Raw genomic sequence first — 21,135 nt, 5'->3', positions numbered from 1 at the left:
GGATTTATTGGGTGTTTGGGATTGACATGTACACACTGCTATATTTAAAGTAGATAACCAACAAGAACCTACTGTAAAAAAGAAAAAGTAAAAAGAACCATAGATGAGGAAAAGGCCATTAAAATAAATAAAAATGGATGCAGAAGAGTATTAGAGTCTAACTGTTTTGGACTGGGAACAAGGATGTACTCATATTTTTTAACATAATATAGATGGAGCAAAGTCTTATGCAAACTCTATACTGATAAAACCATACTCTGAGAATCATATTCATTTATAAGTGCTGTAATTGAAGAGGGTGTTTGCCAATCCAAAGCACATAAAAGGAGAACAGGTTGGATCATTAAAGAGATTCAAAATGCTTTACATGTAAAATAACTGATATGATTGGAGCTATTTAGAAAAGATCAAGAAAGCAATTACAACTGTTTGAAAAGTTCTTTAGTAAATGTGATGTACAATAGGGATGCTTGTCAATTTCTGAGGAAAAAGTGGATTAAACTAGGACCAAAGAATGAATGTGAAAAAAAAAAAGAAGCGAGTCAGGAAGTACAAAGTCAAAGGTAAGAGAGTCGATTGCATCCATCTGGGCACAAGATAATCTTGAGCTATGCTGGCAGTGGACATGGTGAGGAAGAAAGCAAGAATTGCAAAGATAAGAATTGACAGGATTTAGTGACTGGCTGGCTAACTGTATTACAGTAGTCTGCTCGTGCTGTCGTAACAAAATACCACAGACTCGGTAGCTTAAACAACAGAAATGTATCTCCTCATAGCTCTGGAGGCTGGGAGTCCAAGATCAAGGTGTAGGTGGTATTAGTTTCTGGTGAGGCCTCTCTCCCCAGCTTGTACATGGTGCCTTCCTGCTCTGTGCTCTCATGGCCTTTTCTTTGTTTGTGTGCACAGGGAGAACTCTGGTGTTCTAACCCTTCTTATAAGGTCAGCAGTCCTATAGGATCAGGGCCCCACCCTCATGGCCTCATCTAACCTTAATTACCTCTTTAAAGGCCCTATCTCCAATACAGTTACACTGGGGGTCAGGGCTTCAACATACAAATTTTAGGCGGGGGGAACACAGTTCACTCCATAACACTAACTGAGTAGAAATAAGATTTTGGGATAGGATGATTCACTTAATTTGTTTGGGCGTATTTTTTCTGGGGCTTTAAAAAGAGATTTGTAATCAATAGGTACGTGTGAATGTAAAAATTCTGGTCCTTTCACTTATCCTTTTAAGCATTTCCTTGAATTGCTATGTATTGTTCATAACTATCATTTTTAGAGGCTACATTGCATTCCTGGTAGTACCCTAGTATTATTCCTGGTCTTAATCCTAACTAGTTTCCCTTGGCTGGCTAAACGTCTGCAAGCCCTATCCATCCTTTCTTTGCCAAGCTCATTGTAACCGTTCCTTTCTCCCTATGTGATGGCCAACACCCACCATAAGGCCACGTCATTGTGTGCCATGGGCTTCCTCACTGGTCCACTGGTCATCTTGTCATTGGTTGTGTCTACTGCATTCACCCAACACAGAGGAGACAAATGAATCTTAAGGCTGTTTGTCACTCCTCTACCTTACCATTAACTGGAAGAGAAAGTCCAAACTCCTTTAACTAGGCCTTAGAAGTCCTCCACATTCCAATATTAAGCTAACTTGGTTACTACTCACCCATGCTGTTTCTGTGTGTTTCTTTTCTAGAGTCTGATAGGCCCCTCACTATACTTCCAACATGCCCCATCACTCCCAGGTCATTAACTTTGCTTCATTTAGATGTCCTTCTTGATCATCTAGTTTTATCCAACTTGAGTTATCAAGACACATCTATGTGCATATTTGACTTTCCCAGTAGACCATGACTCACTTCTACAACTTTGGCACTGGCTTATGGCCCAATGTGTAGACCCAAGTTTCTCCAGATTCACCCAAGTTTCTCCAGATTCATATCCTAGCTCTGTCATGTACAAATTTTATGACCCTGGATAAGTCACTTAACATCAAGCCTCTGTTTCCTCATCTGTAAAATTGGGAAAATACTAGTACCCCATTCATCTGACTGTTGTGTATAACATGTATTGTACATGGTTATATGTAAAAGTCACCTCACCAGGTCCTGGGACATAAGTGCTTCATAAATCTTAGCTATTTTGATGATGATGACCACGATTAGCACTCTGGAAATATTTGTTGAATGAATTTCAGCTTTGCTATGAACAGACAGAAAGGAGAAATGGCTTTTCTGTCTCCTTTCTGTGATCCCCAGCCTCGTCTCTAGAACCTCCTGCAACCAACGCCCGTCTTCCAGCCCTGACTCAACATAGCCCCAGAGTGAGAGGCTTTGAATGCTTGTTTCCCTTTTGCAGCTTGAGTAGGTTTGACCTGAATGTCCACTAGCTTCCTCCCAGGAACAAGCTTCATGGAGTTTGATTGACGTTTCCAAACAGGACAGATATCCTGACTCACCTGGGCTGGCGCCCGCTGAGACAGTCTGCGGAAACCATAAATGGGTTCCTTGCCCACAGCCAGGACCACCGCAGTGCCTCTCATCAGGCCTGCTCCTAATGTCAGAGGATCCCATGACAAGAAGGCAAAAGGAGGCTCACATGCCATCTGTCCAAATATTTAAAAGTTGTGAATCAGGCCAACAAAGTGCTATATGCATTCCATCCTTCTACCTTGACAAACGCACCTTTTTAATGGCAAGATCAAAAAATACATATGTGTAAATGTGTATAAAACTATGTGTACAGCTATGTAATTCCTGTTACTGAAATTGGCAATGTAGTAAATATGACCGAATTTAATCATAATTGTTTCTGGATACCCTGTAGATGGGCCAGCGATGTTTGAATGAATATAATAAAATATTTAAAAATTAAAATAGTTTTTATATGTTTCCAAAGAGTTAATTTTGAGCATTTTAGAAGAAAAGTATGTTAAAATTAAAAAGTACCCATGAACCTCCCTCCCCATTTATTTAAATCTTTAATGTTTTTCAAAAGAGTTTTATAATTTTCTCCATAAAGCACTTACATAGTTTTTGTTAGATTTATTCATTTCAGTTTATATTTTTGCATGATTATCTTTTTAATAATTACTTTTTTATTTGTTACTGATTGTAGAAAGTCATTGACTTTTGTGTATTAATTTCTTATTCAGCCACCTTGCGGACTATTAAAACTGCTATAGATTTTTATGTTTTCCATGTAGCGATAATATATATGAATATTGAATGTTTGATTTATTGTTTTCAAATCCTTATACCTTTAGTTCTCTTTAATACAGTGCTGAATGAAAATGTTAGCAGACATTCTTTTTTTGGCCTCAAAGGGAAAACATTCAATGTTTCACATTAAATAGGATTTTTGTTGCCAGTTTTCTGTAGATACTCTTTAGGGGTTGAGGAAATTCTACTAGATTTCTAAGGATTTTTTTTATATTTATTTTTTTCATGAATGAATATTTAAATTTATCAAAAATTTTCCATTTACTGAGATGATCATGTCATTTTTCTCCTTAAATCTTTGAATTATATGAATTGGTCTTCGAACATTAAAACAGTCTTGGATTCCTGCAATAAGCTGAACTTGGTCAAGATTGTTTTATACGTTGCTGGAATTGTTTGCTGATTTTTTAAGAAGAGTTTTGTGTCTATGTTCGTCAGTGAAATTGTCTCATAATTTTTCTTTCGTGCACTGTTCATATCAGTTTTGGTATTAATTTTAGTATAAAATAAATTAGGGAGTGTTTCTTCCTTTACTATAATTTTAAAGAGTTAAAATTGGAGTTAAATATTGGAGTTATTGGGCTTCCCTGGTGGCGCAGTGGTTGAGAGTCCTCCTGCCGATGCAGTGGACACGGGTTCGTGCCCCGGTCCAGGAAGATCCCATATGCCGCAGAGTGGCTAGGCCTGTGAGCCATGGCCGCTTAGCCCGTGCGTCCGGAGCCTGTGCTCCGCAACGGGAGAGGCCACAACAGTGAGAGGCCCGCGTACCACAAAAAAAAAAAAAAAAAAAAAAAATTTGGAGTTATTTGTTCCTTGAATGATAGAAGTTACTAATAAAACCGTCTGGACCTGGCGTTTTCTTCGTGGTGAGATTTTAAACTACTGATTCAATTTCTTTCTTCTTTTTAAAAAATATTTATTATTTATTTATTTTAGCTGTGCCGGGTCTTAGTTGCGGCATGCGGGATCTTTTAGTTGCAGCATGCAGACTTCTTAGTTGCGGCATGCGTGCTTCTTAGTTGCAGCATGCATGCAGGATCTAGTTCCCTGACCAGGGATCGAACCCAGGCCCCCTGCATTGGGAGCACGGAATCTTACCACTGGGCCACCAGGGAAGTCCCTGATTCAATTTCTTTAATGGTTATAGGATTATTCAGATTTTAAATTTCTTCTTGTGTCAGCTTATTTTTCTAGGAATTTGTCCATATGTTTCTGTTTTCAAACTTATTGGCATAAAATTGTATATAATATTCTCCATCTTTTCAATCTATGTGGCACCTGCAGTTATATACCATTTTTCATTCCTAATATTATGCCTTCTGTTATTTTTTTCTTGATCAATTTTGACAGAGGTTTGTTAGTGTTATTAATCTTTTAAAATAACATAATTTTGGGACTTCCCTGGTGGTCCAGTGCTTAAGACTTTGTGCTTCCAATGCAAGGGGAGCAGGTTCAATCCCTGGCTGGGGAACTAAGATCCCACATGCCACGCAACTAAGATCCCGGATCCAATATGCCACACAGTGTGACCAAGAAAAAAGGAAAAAAACAACCCATACTTTTGGTTTTGTTGATCCTTCTGTGTATGTTTATTTTATATTTCATTATTCTCTGATCTTATTTATATAATTCCCTTTCTTCCAACTTTCTTTGGGTTTGTTCTACTATTAGTTTTTCTGTCTATTTTTAAAAACTCATTATGTAATAGAAACATAAAAGTATACATTTCCTACTAGCACAGTAATGCTTTAGGTAAACTCTGTAAGTTTTAACATGTAGTACTGTTGTTATTGTAGAATTCTAAGTATTTTTAAAATTTCCACTGATTTATTATTTAACCCATGACTTTAAAAAATACGCCTCTTAATTTCCAAACACGTTTATTCCCCCTAGTTTTCTGTTTGTAATTGAGTTCAAATTTAATTGTACTGTTGTCAGAAAAAGTGGTCTACAGGATATCAAACTTTTGAAATTTGTTAAGACCTGAATATAATTAAATTTCTTAAATGTTCCGTGCATTTCTGAAAAAATGTATACTCTAAAATAGTTGGGGGGACTTCCCTGGTAGTGCAGTGGTTAAGAATCTGCCTGCCAATGAAGGGGACACAGGTTCGATCCCTGGTCCAGGAAGATCCCACATGCCGCGGAGAAACTAAGCTGGTGCGCCACTACTGAAGCCCGCGCACCTAGAGCCCGTGCTCCGCAACAAGAGAAGTCACCTTAATGAGAAGCCCACGCACCGCAACAAAGAGTAGCCCCCGCTCGCTGCAATTAGAGAAAGCCCGCGCACAGCAACAAAGACCCAACACAGCCAAAAGAATAATAATAAAAATAAAATAGTTGGGTCCAGTGGTATACGTAACTTTAAAAAGTTAAACACCTTATGGATAAGAAAACTTCCAAACTGTTTTCTAGAGAGTTTGTACCATTTTACATTCTGACTGGCCTTGCATGTGAGTTCCAGTAGCTCCACATCCTTGCCGACATTTGGGATACTCAGTCTTCTTAATTTTAGCCATTCTAGTGGTGTATAGTGGGATCTAATTGTGGTTTTAGTTTGAGTTTCCCTGACGACCAATGATGTTGAGCATCTTTTCATCTTTTCATGTGTTTATTTGCCATCTGTATATCTTCTTTGATGAGGTGTCTATTCAAATCTTTTGCTGTTTTCTAACTCAATTGTTTGTCTTATTGAATTATGAGTTCTTTATATATTCTGAGTTTAAATTCTTTTTTTTTTTTTTTTTTTGCGTTACGCGGGCCTCTCACTGTTGTGGCCTCTCCCGCTGTAGAGCACAGGCTCCGGACGCGCAGGCTCAGCAGCCATGGCTCACGGGCCCAGCCGCTCCACCGGCATGTGGGATCTTCCCGGACTGGGGCACGAACCCGTGTCCCCTGCATCAGCAGGCGGACTCTCAACCACTGCGCCACCAGGGAAGCCCTAAATTCTATATATTATTATGTATAATATATCCTTCATAATATATTTAACATATTCTAGACACTGAACTTTAAAGAACTTCATCAAATGTATTTGTTGCAAATATTTTCTCCCAGTCTTACTTCCACTGTAGCCATGTGACTTGTTCCCATCAATGACATGTGAGTGGAAGTGACGTGTGATGCTTGTGGGTCACCTTTTAAGAAGCAATGAAGCTTTTCCACTTTTTTGTTTTCTTTCCACTTGCCATAAAGAGGCCCCAGGGGATGGTAGGGCCACAAGATGGAAGGAGCTTGGGTTCCTGTGTCACCACATGGAGAAAAGCTGCCTGTCCACCAGGAACACTGAGATTTACTGAGGTGAGAAATAAATTCCTACCATACTCTGGAGTTCATCTATTATAGCAACTAGTGTTCCTCTAACTAATATCTGCCTGCCTTGATTGAATTGGAGACTAAAAGTGAATTTCTAATCAGAATGATATATGTGCCTCCTCTTCAATTTTTGTGTCAAGACCGTCTGAAGCTATTTCCAAAATCTGTTCTTCTAGCCAGGTCAATTTATTTGTTATGGAATGATTGCTAATGTGGTTTGAGAAACTACTTAAGTGAACCTTTTATTAAGTCTTTCCAGTGTTTCTTTACAATGTTAAAATAATTTTGGTGAGTTCTTCACTTGAGTTCACAACCAGGTCCACAGTGGAAAGGTTTTCAGTATTGGTTGGTTGGTTGGTTGGGTCAATGAAGTTGCTTCCGGGGCTTTAGGAGGGCTGTGTCTGATACGGCCTCCATTTAGCGAGGGCTCCATGCCAAGCACTTTGCATGGTTTCTCTTTCAGGCCTCATAACACCATCAGGAGGTAGGAAGTATGACTCCTATTTTAAGAACAAGGAAATTGAGGCTCAGATGAAAGCAAGTCACTTGCTTAAGGCTGCACTGAGACTCGAACATGGGTGTGTCCAGCCCCAGACTTGCATTCTGCTGTCCTGGTGGGAATCAAACTGAACAGGAGGCCATAGATCCACCTTATTTTTCCCAGAGCACCCTATCCTGGGCTCCTTGCAGAGGGTCTCAGCCATCAGCCAGATTGTCCTCGTGACCAGGGCCTGGGGCTAGCTCAACAACCGGTTCCTTTTTCCTTTTGCGCTTCAACCTGCCACAGAGCCACAGGGATGTTATAGACCCTCAGCAGGGGGAGAACCTGTGTGTGCTCGTGTACATGTGCGCATGCATGTACACGTGTGCCAATGACCTGTGGAATCGTAGACAGCCATTAGCCTTCTCTCTTCCTACTCTCCCTCCCCTCTGCCACCATCCCAGCTCTTCACATCCACTGGAGAACGGATGCTTCCTACTCTGGGGGAAGCATGGCTGAGCATCCCAAGAGAAATCACAGTGTCAGTCTTGCTCTGGGCATTGCCAAGGAGGTTTCTGGAAATATGACTCCTATTTTAAAGCTAAGGAAATTGAGGCTCAGATGAAAGACGTTTCTGGAAGTCACTTTTGGGACTCGTCCAAACACTATGGTTACAACTAGGTCTAAAAATAAAATCCTGTAAAGAAGAAAAGAAATGGGATTATGAGTTTTTTCTTTAGTTTCAAATTTTTGTGTGATGTGGTTTTATTTTTATAATTACAAGTGATGAAAAATGCAATGAATTGCACAAGCTGTATGTTGCTTCTCCATGGGAGAAACACCTGCAGGCAGCTCAGCTTTGCTCCCTGCCTGGGTTTAAGTAGTAACACTGCATTGACAAGGAGGTTTTAGAAATTCTTTGTTATTGTGGTAAAATCTCTGGAACGTAAAATTTACCACTGTAACATTTTTAAGTGTACAGTTCAGTGGCATCAAGTACATTCACACTGTTGTGCAGCCATCGCCGCCATCCATTTCCAGAACGTTTTCATCATCCCAAACTGAAGCTCTGTGCCCATTAAATGCTAACTCCCCATTCCCTCCTCCTTCCGGCCCTTGGTAACCTCTATTCTACTTTTGGTCCCTGTGAACTTGACTATTCTAGGTACCTCATATAAGTGAAATCATATAGTATTTGTCCTTTTGTGTCTGGCTTATTTCACTTAGCATGATGTCTTCAAGGTTCATCTGTGTTACAGTGTATACTCGATTCTCCTTTTTTTTCGGCTTGAATAATATTCCATAGTATGTATGTACCACATTTTGCTTACCCATTCATCTGTTAATGGCCATTTGGGTTGTTTCTACCTTTTGGCTATTGTGAATAATGCTGCTGTATTATTGACCTGTGAGTGGAAGTGTATACACATGGGTGTATAAATACATGTTTGAGTCTCTACTTTGAATTCTTAGGCATGTATACCTAGAAGTGCTGTCAAGGAGGCTTTTAGTTTTTTAAATTTATTTATTTATTTATGCTTGCATTGGGTCGTGCGGGCTTTTTTCTACGCTTCATGGCGTGTGGGATCCTCCCGGACCAGGGATCGAACCCATGACGCCTGCCTCAGCAGGTGGATTCTTAACCACTGCACCACCAGGGAAGCCCCTCGAGGAGGTTTTTAGAACTCATTTTGAGGACTTTCCCAGGAAAGTAGTTTGGATTTCCTCAGCTATGGCCACTCTTTGTCCTTTGAATGTGGATTTTTAGAAATTTCTAGCAGTTTGGGAAGGCTTAAACATCGATTTAAAAATGCTTTATTAAAGCAAAGCTGAGAAGTAAGGACACGTGTCTGCCTTTCTTGGTGAAGGCTGAGAGGGGGTGAGGGCCTGCCCAGAGTTCAGAGTAGTAGTCACAGGGCCAGGGTTCAAGCTCAGATCTGTCTGAGCTCAAAGCTATGCCTGGTCTATTATCACGTTCTCCTGTGTGAAAGCAATTTGTTGGGCTGTCAAATTGGGGGATGCCATTTTGGATCAAAAAGGTATGATATGGAGACTAATTTTAAAATGTTCATTATATTTTCCAATCAAAAAGAAAAATAAATGATCAAGGTCTAAAATTTGGAACATAGAGAAAAGCAGAAAGAAAACAGTTACCCGTGGCTCTGCCACTGACTGTCAACTGTATCTCTCTGTACAACGTTTAATTGCATTTTCCCCACAGTTCAGATGGGCACGGTGTTTACTTGATCACGCCAGGCCGAGAAAAGACAAGCATTTAATAACCTTAACGAAGCTGAGCCTTTCATTTATAAAGGCTTGCATTGTCAGGAGATGGGAGGGGGCGTGGCAGCTGCGGAGAAGCAGTGCTTGGATCTCCCTACGAGAAAGAACTTGTGAAGTTCTTTCAGCTGCGAAGAATGAGCTTAGCTGATCGCCTCCAGCTGCAGCACTTAAGCCAGCTTCGCTCGTCCCTGGCGGCTCCCAAGCCAAAGACTGAGTGTGGCGGAGACACCGGCACCCACCATTTCTGCCCGTTGGGAGACCCCTCTAATGGGCAACTTTGCTTCACTCCCCACTGGGTTGCCCAAGACTTTGCATGATCTGCACTGTGGTCTGAGATGTTCCCGGCCCTATTTTTCTTCCTCTTGCATTTCTTTTCACAGGATAGGATCTGCATGGCCCTCTGAAGGCTTTCCCTGCCCAGTCCTGCCTCCTCAGCCTTTATCTTTCATAGTTATGGCCCTCCACCAAATCTTTCACTCCTAACGCCAGCTCTGCCTCTAAGTCCAGCATCTGCTTCCTCGACGACCCATATCGACATAGGTGGTGACAATGAGAAGTTCTATGCATGTTTCTGAGCTTTCAGTCATTCTACATAAAAGCCAAGCATAGGATTTCTACCTCAAGTAATGTTCGACACACCACCAACTTCGGACTTGACACAACACTTGAAAGTATAAGAATTGAGTTTACGACAAGATGGCCGCCACGTGCCTCGAGCCCCAGAGTCCGAGCTCAGCGGCCTGAGAGCCACGATCCCAGGAGCCTTAGATGCAACCTGAGGCGGATCAAGGAAGGGACCTGAGCAGGGGAGCGGGCCAGGTGAGGCTTAGGGGTGGTGGTGGTGGTGGTATATAGGGCTCTGCCCCTGGGGGCGGTGCTTCTCGGGTCGGGAGAGTGGTAGGGCTTAGGGAGGAGCCTGTGACGGTGGAGGGGCGGGGCCTGGGTAGAGGAGGAGCCTGAGGAGGGGTTTGGGCGGAACATCTGAGCTGGAGGTGGGTCCAGGGATTGAGTTTGTCTAATAAGGAGGCGGAGCCTTTAGAGGGCAGGGCCTCAGGAATTCTAGGGCTATTGAACTTGGGTGGAAGGTTGAGAAGGTGACCCTGAAAGACAAGGGTGTGGAGTTATGGTTGGGGCACGCACGTTGGGGTGGGGAGATAAAAGAAAAAAGAATTGAGTTTTCTGAGTATTTTCCTCAATTAAGTCTTATGTCTTAACATTTCAAGAAGCACAAAATGGTGGAAGAGTCTGTAAGAACTCTGAGAAATCATAGAGGAAAGACTAATGAAAGACGGGAGACGAAAGAGAAAGCAACATGGAAAGCACGTCCTATAGTAACAAAGATGGCCAGATAACACTGAAAAAAGAAGGGGATGATTGGAAACAAGACGACTGCTTTCTAGAAGTCATGGCGGTTAGTAATCAATAAAGTCTGATGAATGTGGAAAAACAGTCCACAGTAAAAATGCGTTACAGCTGAGTGTCTTGCAATGCAAGCGAGTGTGAATTAAGTGCTAAACACATAAATATATGAAAGTAGTTGTGTCTGTTGTAACTCACGCCACTACAGGAACTTTTAAGAGTTGCTAATAAAATAATAATGCATTTTATTTATCTGACTCTGTTTGGAAACACAACAGACCGTTTCCAGGTGGCCATGCAGCTTGCCTCCCATGATCGGGAAGGCCAGTCCAGAGCTGGAGTCACACCTTTCTTTCTCATGTGCCTGGTGAACAGCTCTTGCAGTAAACCGTGTCTCAGGCTGATGGAAGCATGTTTGTCCTGACTGCGTGTCTGAGGTCTTGCCTGTGAAACCTGCAGCTGCCCGGTAAGAGGCAGGGGCTCTGTCCTGTTCCTGTCATGAGTGCCCGGGGCTTGCGTCTAGGGCCTTAGGGACCACAGCCCTGGACATTCTCCTCCTCACTGGTGCGTTTACTTCCGTGACACAGAAAAACCCCACTCACACTCCCTCCTCCTCCCATACCCCAGTTCGCCCAAGAACTGCATCTTTGCTTAGCTTGGGGGTTCTCAACCTGGCTGCCCCATGCACTGACGCCCAGGCTGCATGCCTGACCATTGAACTCAGAACCTCTGGGGCTGGGGCCAGGTGGCAGCATTTTTAAAGCTCCCCAGGTGATAACAATGTGTGGCCAAGGTTAAGAATCACTGGCTTAGCTAAACCCATTTCCCTGGTGGAAGAAGACAGGAAGGGTACCCTTGCTACAACTTTGCCCCAGGCCCATTCACCGGCCACATCACTGCCCTTGAGGGCAGAGCCGGGTCCCCCTCGTCTTGCCCCATTCTTCAGTACCTGCCATAGTTCTTCACATGGAGCAGATGCACACAGCCTTGTCCTCAATGAAATAAAATTGAATTTCTTATGGAAGACACTTAGATTTAGTCCTCCCCACGTTCCCACCCAAACCCTCAAATGGGCCAGACAGATGCATGGAATGTGGGGTAAAAAACCCAGGGTCAAGATCTGTCTTTGATAGCAAATGGCCATGTAACCCTAATCGTGTTCCTAATCCATGAGGCTGAGAGTTTCCCTCTGAAAATGTGTATAACTTTTGCTCACTAATGCTCTTTTATTGGGGCCCTGGCATTGAGCTAAGACTTGACATGCATCATTTCCAATCCTCTCAATTACCCCGTAGGGTGTTACTTGCGGGAAAATAGACTCAACAAGCTAAACAAACTTGCTCGGGTCCCACAGCTAGTTACAGGAATCTGGATCTATTCTTGGTGATTAAGGGTGTGGGCTTTGGAATTACACTAGGTTCAAATCCCCGCTCCACCTCTTGCTAGCTGGCAGTCTTGGGTGGGTATTTAACCTCTCCAATCTTCAGTTTGAATTATAACCCTATGAACTCTCTGTCCTACTCCCCAAATCTCTTTGGGGCAGACTCCAGCTGGGTGGTAGTAGGGGGTCAGGAGAACAGTGTAAGTAGAGGGCTGCTGCAGCTGCCCAGTCCCAAACTGGGGAGTGAACTTCTACCCTTTTCCCGTCTGGAGTTTTCTCCAGGCAGAGATGCCAGGGAGGAACACGTGAGGCCATTGGGATGAGCACACACACAATTGATTAGTCACACAGACTTTGATCAACCTCAGTGGCAGAAGCAACAGGTACGGGCTGGACCCATATGTTGCCTTGAGTGTGTTGTTCAAGTTAATCCTTTATCATGCACGATTCAGATGATATCTCTCTTGACCTCAACTTATGGCACAAACTCCTCTCAATTTCCTCCCAGAACTTTCCTTAGGGTAGAGCCAGCTGGACTCTATGTGGCCCTGTCTGGGATGACTGTTTACTTTCTTCATACGTGGCTTTTCTCATTAGAACATCATGCCTGTAAGAGTGGGGGCCTGTTGCCAGGGGTACTGGATCTATGCCATTTTAGCCTGATCCTATTTGGTTACACTTCTCCTGTGTTCCAGACTCTTCTAGGCCCCTCGCTTTTGTGGTCCCCCCCAAACATAAACAGGCTGACGTTTCTCTCTTCTTATTTTCTCTGTTTCTCTACAGGTTCTTCTAGATCTTTGCACTGACTTCACTGAGTTCACTTTCTATTTCTGTTGGCTGATACCCTCTTCCTCCTCCAGTATAAATGACTCTCTGAGCAATGCAGTCACCCGTCACCCACCTCACCGTTTATTGTGAGGATTAATTGAGATAACGTGTGTAAGCACCCAGCATGTTGCAAATACTTATGCAAATTCTTATGCAAATTAGCCATAATTATGTAAACAACAGTCATCCTGTGTGGTATGAGCATTGATAACAGGAAGCACAAAGTACACTAAAAAATGCTCAGGAAACTGAGAAATGTTAAACAGTGACTGGTGACAACTACTGTGTGTCTGGGAGTCCAGCATCCCCACCTAATACCTTTACTTACTTATGCACTAAGTGTTTATTGAGATCAGGGGTGGCCATTGGTCATATTCACAGCTGCCCAGTGTCTTTTTTTTTTTTTTAGTTAACTTAAAAATTTTTTTAAAACTGTGGCAAAATACATATAAAATTTACCATCTTAACTGTTTTTTTTTTTTTTTTTTTTTGGCCGCACCGCGCAGGGATCTTAGTTTCCCGACCAGGGATCAAACTTGTGACCCCTGCAGTGGAAGCACGGAGTCTTAACCACTAGACAGCCAGGGAAGTCCCCATCTTAACCATTTTTAAGTGTACAGCTCAGTGGCATTGAGTACATTCACGTTGTTGTACAACCAGCACCACCATCCATCCACAGAACTCTTTTCATCTTGTGGGGCCCCATGTCTTTTGAACTGTCTTTGTGTGTCTGGGGAAATTCCTCTTCTGTCTTCCCAGTGGGGAAGTCAGAACCCACATTCCCACATGCCCTGGGACTGGGATGCAGGCCTGTGACCAGGCTCCACAAATCAGATGCGTCCATGCCGACCTTTTGCTTCAGATGGGAGCCACAGGAAGAAACAGGCTTGGGTGAAGCCGCCGCGTTTGCTGGTGTGGATGGCAGCAGAGGTGCCCAGCTTTTGGTGGCGACAGCTGCTGTGGTGGTGGTTCCCAGGGGTAGCGAGGTCAAGTTCCTGATGCAGAGGTGAAAACAGTGCTGGCTGCGGTAGTGGTTGCAGCAGGGCTGGTTCTTGTCGCTTAGAGTTTGGCATGCGTGGTCGTTTCCTTATCGGGCCATGGTTTGGGGTGTTACTTCTCGATGTTTTGTCTCAAGTCTACTCCTGAATAAATTTTCTTTTTCTGTTTAGCCAGCTGGGCAGTTAGAACCATGCCAGTCCCTTTCATCAGAAGGACTGCAGAGAACAGTGAGACCAAGGTTGCCCGAACCTTCTTGCTTTTGGATGCTGTTGGCAGAGCTGCCTGACCTTGGACTTCCTTCAGATGAACTGGTCGGGCCCCAGCTCTTTCGTTGTCTCTCTTTGACTTCAGTCCAGGCAGGGATGGCTCTGGGATGCAGTAGTTCCTCGTGATTGCTGCAGTACCTGGGAGAGGAGTCATTTTCAGGTCACTGCTGGGAAAGGGAGGCCCTGGTGGTCTGGCCCTGCCCGGGGGTTTGCTGTTGGTGATTTTTCTTCTTCATCCACAGAATGTTTTACCTGGACACGGGCTTACCACGAACTACTCCCTGTTATACTTTTCTGCTTGTTTTCCACACTGTTTCTCTGCAAGGCAAATTCCGTCAAGAGGCATATTTGAGGATGGGAGGGACCACCTCTTTCTATGGGGGAGTACAGAGAAAAAACATCATCCGAGATTCCCCACGGTTGCCCTGTGCCCCTCGGTGGTCTGATACCCTTGTGCCTCAGTTTTCCTCTCTGCAGGATTAGGCTTGGCTTCCCAGGTCCTCCACTGTGTGATTACTGAGGCCCTTCTCTGTGCCAGGATCATTCTGGAGACAAAAAGACGAGTAAGAGGTCTGGCTCTCAGGAACTCGCAGCCCAGCAGAAGTGAGCAAACAGGTCCAGGCCACAGCCAGTAGCTACTGAGAGAGGTCACTTTATCATTTAGCATCCATATTATTGTCCCTTTAGCTGCATCTTGCTGGTCTCCTCTCTGAGTATTTTCTGTGACCCTCTGGGGGGTGATTCCATGTTCCGTCTTGGTTGTCACTTGCCACCCCGGCGATTCTGGACAAGATACAGGTCAGAGGGCATGTCACAGAGCCTGGCATTCTTCTGCCCAGATTTTTTTTTGTCCTATACTCCTGCAGGTTCACGGAGGAGGAGAAATTTCTTCTCCTTTTAGGTGGGCACTGGCAGCCCTCGTGTTTATTTTATGTTGCAGGATGACTTCTTCCAGGGATGAGTGATGGGGGTGCGGATATCCATTCCTGGTAGGGGAGCAACTCCACTCCTTGCTTGGTGTGTTTCTGCACTGAGAGCACAACACGACTATACCTCCAAACCCAATGAGTCAGCTCCAGCCCCAGCGGCCTTGGTCTTGAATGACATCATGAGGGGGACATTGACAATTCAGCCCAGGTTCTTTTTACAGTCTCTTCTCTAGTTCTCAGTGAAGACTAGGCCTCAGTTTCTCATCTTCTGTGAGTGTTGCCTGCATAAGACCGTACAGCTTCCTAAGGATAAAAAATGGTTTCATTGCCCAGGACGGTCACATCCATGGCTAGTGCAAGAAGCTTTTCTCTCCTGGTCTGCAGGGTACCACTCTGCTTACACAGATTACCTTTCCCTGCATCTCATGGATTCGTTTGGTTCCCTGGCATCACGGCTGTCTCCACCATCTCCATAGCTACGGGAGTGTTTGCTTTATGTCTTCACGACTGTGAGACACAGAGTGGATTTGTCCTCAAATAAAAAGCTGTCTTCTCTAGAGGCGAATTCAACTCTGGTACAATTGAGACTTGCTTGAAGCTTTGAGAATATAGGCTCCCTCCTACTCTCAACTTCTGCCTTTCCTATTGAAATTTCAAGGATCTTGGGACTTTTAGCCAGCATTTAATCTCAGAGTATCCTGTGTTTTCCCTCTGTTATAGGTTGAATTGTCTTTCCCAAGATTCAGATGTTGAAGTCCCAACTCCAAATAAACTCAGAATGTGACTGCATTTGGAGACAGGGTCTTTAAAGAGGTGATTAAGTTAAATGAGATCATATGGGTGGGCCCTACCTCCATATGATTGTTGTCCTGATAAGAAGAGGCGATCAGGACACAGACACACACAGAAGGAAGAGTCTGTGAAGACACAGGGAGGAGATCGCCATCTACAAGCCAAGGAGTGAGGCTTCAGAAGGAAGCAACCCTGCCAACACCTTGATCTTGGACTTCCAGCCTCCACAGTTGTAAGAAAACAAATTTCTGTTGTTTAAGCCACCCAGTCTGTGGTGCTCTGTTATGGCAGCCCGAGCAGACTAATACACCCTCCCCCTTAGCAGTCTTTGCAAGAAGCCACTCTTCTTTTAATACAGAGCACACACTCCTCTGCACGTGGGCCATGAGGACTGGTTTGGAGAGTCTAGATGGGAGAACACCATGTCTGTACCATTTCTCTGTGCGCAAGGGCATCTTCATCAAGTGTGTTTCTTGCTTCAGGAGGGGCGTGGGAGGGCAGTGAGGACAGAAGGGGACACCATTCTAGCCAGCCACTCTGGCTATGGATAAGGCAGGGATATTTGTCTCTTTCATGTCTGCAAGGCAGGCCACCAAATCACACACTTTAAAGCTACACTGTCCAGTGTGGGAGCCACCAGCCATATGTGGCTATCAGGCACCTGAAATGTGGTTTGTCTGAATTGAGATGTGCTGTAAATAAAAAATACATAGACCTAGTTGAAAAAAATTGCAAAAACTCTTATTAATAATTTTTACATAGATTGAATATTGAAGTATATTTTGGATAGATTGAGTTAAATATATCTATAAAGTTAATTTCACCTGTTTCTTTTTAAAGTGGTTACTAGAAAATTTAAGATTACTTAGGGGCTTCCCTGGTGGCGCAGCGGTTGAGAGTCCGCCTGCCGATGCAAGGGATACGGGTTCGTGCCCCGGTCCGGGAAGATCCCACATGCCGCGGAGCGGCTGGGCCCGTGAGCCATGGCCGCTGGGCCTGCGCGTCCGGAGCCTGTGCTCCGCAACGGGAGAGGCCGCATACCGCAAAAAAAAAAAAAAAAAAAAAGGAAAAGATTACTTAGGTGGCTTGTTTCGTATTTCTAGTGGACAGTGCTGCTATAAAGAGGGCCTGGGCCCTGCCACCCAGCTAGTAGCCAGCTCTCCTGTGTTGTAATAAGCCATCACAACATATTTAGGGCATAGAGTAAAGAGGAGACTTGGCCCCGGCCCTTGAGGGGAATCTAAGTCTCCAGCCCCTGTTGCAGGAATACCCTGGTGAATGCCCAGCTTGTCTCTCATCCTCAGATGACCTCTAAGCCCTGACTGTTATACTTTTGTCCTTTTGTGTTGCCGTGATCATTAGCTACTTTCAGACCTCTGCCCCTGCCCCATGGCTGGTTAGTACTCTTACCTCACTCCCCCTTGGCTCGGGAATTTCAAGAACAGACTTTAAAATTTTTTTTTAGTTGAAGTATAGTTGATTTACAATGTTGTGTTAATTACTGCTGTATAGCAAAGTGACTCAGTTATACATATATATATATATACATTCTTTTTCATATTCTTTTCCCTTATGGTTTATCACAGGATATTGAATATAGTTCCCTGTGCTATACAAGAGGACCTTGTTTATTCATTCTATATATACCAGGTTGCATCTGCTAATCCCAAACTCCCCATCCATCCCTCTCCCTCCCCCTCCCCCTTGGCAACCACCGGTCTATTCTCTATGTCCGTGATTCTGTTTCTGTTTCATAGATAGATTCATTTGTGTCCTAGTTTAGATTTCACACATAAGTGATATCACATGGTATTTGTCTTTCTCTTTCTGATTGAGTTCACTTAGTAGGATAATCTCTAGTTGCATCCATGTTGCTGCAAATGGCATTATTTCATTCTTTTTAATGGCTGAGTAGTATTCCCTTGTATATTTGTACCACATCTTCTTTATCCATTCATCTGTCAATGGACATTTAGGTAGTTTCCATGTCTTGGCTATTGTGAATAGTGCTACTATGAACATGGAGGTGCATGTATCTTTTTGAATTATAGTTTTGTCTGGATATATGCCCAGGAGTGGGATTGCTGGATCATATGGTAGTTCTATTTTTAGCTTTCTGAGGAACCTCCGTACTGTTTTCCACAGTGACTGCACCAACTTACATTCCTACCAACAGTATAGGAGGCAAGAACAGACTTTTTAAAAAAAATTTTATTTATGATTTATTTATTTTTATTTTTGGCTGCGTTGGGTCTTCATTGCTGTGCACAGGCTTTTCTCCAGTTGCGGCGAGCGGGAGCTTCTCTTGTTGCGGAGCACGGGCTGTAGGCACGTGGGCTCAGCAGTTGTGGCTCATGGGCTCCAGAGCGCAGGCTCAGTAGTTGTGGCTCACGGGCTTAGTTGCTCCACGGCATGTGGGATCTTCCCGGACCAGGGCTCGAACCCATGTGCCCTGCATTGGCAGATGGATTCTTAACCACTGCGCCACCAGGGAAGTCCAAAAGCAGACTTCTGATTCCTTCTCCCTAGGCTCTCCTGAACCCAGGGCTGCCCCACACGCTCACGGCCCCCCGCCAACCCCAGCCACCTCCACTAGACTTCACCCAGGACTGACCCTGGAGGTCTGGACACAGGTCACCTGGTGTTCATTGAGCTCTTGTTCAGAGCACATGACGGTGGCCTCAGCCCTTGGGATCAGGAGAAAAGACCAGGAAAAAAGAAGTCCCCTTCTTTGGAAGAACTGTGGCCGATTTTGAACTCATCCCACAGGCATAGCATGGAGGGTCCCGCCTCCCCAACTAGACCCTGTTTGGCCACCTCCGGACCTTGCATATGAAGTTCTGCCAAACTATTGTTCAACACAGATAACAGCTTTTATGTGATGCATTTCTGAGGCCCAGGGGGAATGTTGTAGATACGGGGAATGTGTGAATTGATGAAATCGAATTAATTAAGAAATATAAATCAAGAAAATGTGGAAATAGCAGACAAAGGGAGGCCAGACTCTTTTGGTGGCCACTCTGGGGAGCCGTGGAGATGAGGGAGGCCTGGCGTCCCTTCAGACTCCTGTCTGTGACTTTCCAACTCCCAGACACTCTGCTCTGAGGCTGTGTGTCATGCCGTCTCATCTCTAGACCCTCCTAAACGTGCCTTCCTGTTCCTGCCTTTATACCTTTGCTCACACTGTCCCCCCCTCCTGGAATGCCTTACCATTCCATGTCTGCTCGTTCAGATATACAAGTCCTCCCTTTCAGTCTAAGTTCAAATACTACTTCTCCTTGAAGCATTTCCTGATTAGTAGCCAGAAATGGTATGTCCTTTTGGGGGACACCTTGTTTCTGATCACCTAGTGTCCCTTCCCTTTGGCCTTATATCGTGGTTTTTGCTTTCCACTTCTCTTCCTAGACTGGGGGGCTCCTGGGGGCAGGACTGTGCTTTAGCCCTCTCTCTGTCGCCTGGAGGGTCAAGCACACTGTCTGGCCCTGGTGCCTGCATTTTCATTTTAAATAGTTACCTCTATGATAGCAATTCCTGCTCTATGTGTATGTGTCTTTCTGCCCTGATAAACTATAGGTCTCCATTGAGTGTCTACCAGGTACAAGCTACTGGGGTTGCAAATAAACCAGCCACAGTCTCAGTCCTTCAAGAGAGCTCGGACTAGAGGTACAGACAAGTAATGGCCAGCATTGTTGTAAATGGGCCGGCAGATGTGCGTCTAGGGTTGGGGGTGGAACAAAGGGCAGAGGTCAATTTTACTCTTCAGCAGAACTTAGCTCAGAGCAGGTCTAGAAGAGCAAGGAGAGTTGTGAGAGGGTTGGATTCTTGGGGCAGGAACCGGAGATGGCCTGCAGGGTGAGGCGGACCACTCCATGTAGTTGGAGAAAAGATGGGGGTGTGTATCTTATCACCTTGTATCCCAATCCTTGCTGTGGAGCAGACAGGTAGAAAAGGTTGATGGACTCGTGGTCTGACCGACTGAATGAATGAACTCAGAGCTCTCTGTAGGTGGGGAAATACACTGACTCATTTATCGCTTTGTTAATTTGAGATGAGGTCTCGGGGTTCACGATATCTTGCCTCAATTTTTCCACATATGCCTCGTCCTAGAATCACCTGGGTTGCTTGTTATACAGGAAGTTCTTGGGTCCCTCTCCTAAAGATGCATGTTCAGTGGGTCCGGTGTGGGATTCAGAATCTCTGTTTCACAAGTATTCTAGGAAATCCTTACAATCGGGCAAGTTTGGGAGACTGCTACTAGTAAGAGTGACCTCGGTGCTTATTAAAAGGAAGGTAAGAATGACCTGGGTGTTTATTAAAAGTATTTCCTCCTGGAACCCACCCAGACTTCATGTAGAATCTTCAGGGCAGGATCTGGTTTGTTTAACAAGCCCCAGATGAGTCTCACTCTCACACACACCGGGGGACGCACTGCTTTAGCCCAGTGGGTCAACCCTGGCTGCTTAATAGAATCACCTGGGAGCTTTTCAAAAGTCTGGGGCAGGGCCCCCTATCTGTTCCTCTTAAAAGCTCTCAGGATAATTCTGGTAGGTACTTTGAGTGGAGAGCTGCGTTGAGGACCTCTGATTACGGCCCTCTGGCACCTAGTAGGTATGTCAGCCCAGGTGGGATTCTCAGCATCCCTCACGTCACCTCTTGCAGGTCAGTGTTTCTCACATCTAACTGTGCATTAGTCACCTGGGGGTGGAGGGTGTTTAAACTTCCGTTACCCAAACCAAGACCAATTAAATCAGAAGCCAACTGGGGGAGGAGGGGAGTGGAGAAGCTGGGCCTGGTTATTTTAAAAAGTCTTCCTAGATGTTTCTAATAGCAGGGGTGGGGCCTCTGGAGCACGTGTGGATGGGAAGCCGAGCAGTGCCGATGCATTCAGAGCTGAAGCAGTTGTAAACCTCCAGCAATATGTGGAAGAACAGCCTTTTTCACAGCCTCAGCCCTGAGAGTCAGGATTTAGCACACCTGCCCGGTTCAGTAAACCTGTGTTTCTGCTTTTAAAAACGGCTGCATGAGCCCTCCTTGCCAGAGGCTCTCCCTGGACCATCTTTTTTTGTTTGTTTGTTTGTGGTACGCAGGCCTCTCACTGCTGTGGCCTCTCCCGTTGCGGAGCACAGGCTCCGGACGCACAGGCTCAGCGGCCATGGCTCACGGGCCCAGCCGCTCCGCGGCATGTGGGATCCTCCCGGACCGGGGCACGAACCCGCGTCCCCTGCATCGGCAGGCGGACTCTCAACCACTGCGCCACCAGAGAAGCCCCTGGACCATC

At 44.8% G+C, this 21,135-nt stretch overlaps 1 protein-coding gene across 15 annotated transcripts in view; it reads left to right on the top strand.

Moving 5' to 3' along the window:
* Positions 1-21,135, top strand: part of COPRS (coordinator of PRMT5 and differentiation stimulator) — a 210,806-nt gene that overhangs the window by 24,696 nt on the left and 164,975 nt on the right. For 10 of the 15 annotated variants that reach the window (XR_012328801.1, XR_012328807.1, XR_012328802.1 and 7 more), the window contains exons 6-8: positions 6,420-10,122; positions 10,527-10,714; positions 15,786-16,089. The exons of 1 other annotated variant lie outside the window; for it this stretch is intronic. The gene's annotated coding sequence lies outside the window, so the exon portion shown is untranslated. Of the gene's footprint in view, positions 1-2,261; positions 2,867-6,419; positions 10,123-10,526; positions 10,715-15,785; positions 16,090-21,135 lie in introns of those variants that run through there. 4 more of the 15 variants (XR_004523851.2, XR_012328800.1, XR_012328803.1 and 1 more) reach the window with 4 other exon arrangements.

Source organism: Tursiops truncatus, chromosome 20 (genome assembly GCF_011762595.2).
Source record: "Tursiops truncatus isolate mTurTru1 chromosome 20, mTurTru1.mat.Y, whole genome shotgun sequence".
Taxonomy (NCBI): domain Eukaryota; kingdom Metazoa; phylum Chordata; class Mammalia; order Artiodactyla; family Delphinidae; genus Tursiops; species Tursiops truncatus.
Note: the sequence above shows the minus strand (reverse complement) of the source record. Positions and strands in the feature narration are given on the sequence as shown.